A 2,583-nucleotide genomic window follows, 5' to 3' on the forward strand; every position below is an offset into this window, starting at 1 on the left:
TGCTACCTCCCAGGAGTGATGGAGTAGAACTGCCTTTAGTTTGGTCCCTATTCCCCAGTCTAGAGACTGTGTAATTGAGTTTTGTGCACTCCCAGTGATGTGATAGTCTCCTCCTCTTCCATTAATCCAGAGCCTTGGGCAGGCTAGGCGAGTGCTCCACCACTCAGTTACATCCTCAGCCATATTAAACCGATTTTAGTTTGAGACAGTTCTCATTAAATTGCCCGTGCTGGTCTCGAATTTGAGCACCTCCTGCCTCAATCTCCTCAGTAGATGGGATTACAAGCACTGGCCACCTCCTGAGGCTTTTGTTTCTGTCCCCCCCCCCCCATTTTAAATTGGTGAGTTATACTTGTACATGATGATGGGATTTGATGTTACCTATTCATAAATGCATATGCTATAACAATACATTTTGGCCAACATCACTCCCCAGCACTACTCCCTAGTTTAGTTTTTGAGACAGGGTTATGCTATGTTGCCCAGTCTAGTCTGGAAATCCAGGGTTTAAGTGATCCGCCTGCCTCTGTTGTCCATGTAGCTGGGGATTACAGGGGTGCGCAGCCGAGCCTGACTGTGATTGTTTTTTATTCTTTATGTAATTTTAAAGACAGCTTTATTGAGATAAATTGCACTTGCATAGTGTACAATTCAATGGTTTTTAGTATTTTCAGACATAACAGAAACCATCACTATTACCAGTTTTAGAACATTTTTTATTATCTTAAAAAGAAACCCAGTACCATTCAGTCCTCACCCCTGTATGCCTCTATTTTTCTTAACACTACACAACTGCTAATCTGATTTATTTCTATAGATTTGTTATTCTAGTTATTTAAATGGAATCATTTAATAGGTGGTCTTTTGTGACTGGCTTGTCATTTAGAACATTACTGAGGTTCATCTATGTTCTAGTATGCATCATTACCTCATTTATCATGGACAAATAATATATTGTAGGGCTACACAATATTTTGTTAGTCCACTTATCAGATGATTAAATCTGTGCCTGTACTGTTTTCATAGTGTTTTTCCCCTCAAGAACTGAGAAAAAGTATTAAAATTTCCTACTATGATTTTGAAATTATCTGCATTTATAATTGACAGTTTTAACGGTTCTGATAAAAGCGGTTAATTTCTCCAGATCGTGTGGAGACTTTATGATGGAAGCTCGGCTTTGGTACTTGTTTGTTTCTAGCAGCAAGAGCCGCAGCTCACTAGGATTTTCACCCGCTTCTCGGTACCAGTTGACCCAAGAATTAGAACAGACCCGAGATGACTTCTGGGTTTTAGCACAACGGGTGGAGAGGCAAGGGAACAAGAACAACCGGGTACGATGTCTGAGAAGTCTCTACTGAACTGGGCGTGGGGTATCAGCAGCCTTTTCCTGAAGAAATGGTGAGGGGCTTAATGACTGTTGCCAGGACAGCTTTTCCTAAGGCGACGTCCCCAACGATTCTGAACATGGCAGAAGCACGCTGCAGCTGTACCTGGTTGGTGCTCCGGACCCAAGGCTGCTGTATGACCACTCACTGTGAGGGCGTGACTGCCTGATGGCTGAGTTAAGCCACCCTGTCCCGGCTCTCCTCGAGCCCTGCACCGACATCGCTAGCTTTGCATGACTGGAAGCGTTCGAATCTCAGACTGAATGTAGCTGAATAGGTCGGATCGCAGGTCTCAAAATCCTTGAAGGGGCCCAGGGGACAGACCGGCGTGTTTTGGATGTCCCTGGCACCTCTGGTTAAGCTTACCTAAGGTTTACCTGCTTAGCCTCTTAGGCCTGCGTTGGGGGCTATCCAGGTGCTCCCAGCGGACCACCCACAGTTTTTCCTTCCGACTCTAAGCACTTCACATGGGAGAGGAGTCTGGCGCAGCGCCCTGTGCTTCAGTTTCCAGTACTTGTCTATGGGCTTCCCCCTGCACCCCGCCCCCGCCCGCCACCTGCCACTGTGCTGGTGAATAACAGTCTTAAACGTGTGCTGCGCACTCTACCACTGAGCTACACCCCTAGTTTCCTCCATGTGCTTTAAAAAATCTTACACTGAATTTGCAATTAAAGAAATGGGGGATGAGGATAACTTAGAAAGTATAATAGAAGTCTTGATTGAAGAGATGTATTACATTTTCTCCCCTGGAAAAGTTTCTTTTTATTAGCTACTTAACACACTATAATACTTAATCTGTATTTCATTAATAAAATAAGAACTACAGAAAAGATGAAAGACTATAGAAAAAAATGCTGTCAGCTAGAACCGTTACCATTTGTCAAATTGACTCTTCCTGTATATACATGTAAAGTTCTGGAGGTTATTTATTTATTTATTTGTGGTAGTGCTCAGGACTGAACCCAGGGCTTTGTACATGCAAGGCAAGCACTCTACCAACTGAGCTATATCCACAGCCCTGGAGGTTATTTTTACAGGGGACTTAATATTTGTTATTTAACTGCAGATATGCCAAGCCTGTAATTCTAGTGACTTGTGAGGCTGAGGAGGATTTCAAGTTTGAGGCTAGCCCCGGTGACTTGGCAAGGCCTCAATCAGCTTAGTGAGACTCTGTCTCAAAATAAAAAATAAAAGACTG

The sequence above is a fragment of the Sciurus vulgaris genome (genome assembly GCF_902686455.1).
Source record: "Sciurus vulgaris genome assembly, chromosome: 7".
NCBI lineage: Eukaryota > Metazoa > Chordata > Mammalia > Rodentia > Sciuridae > Sciurus > Sciurus vulgaris.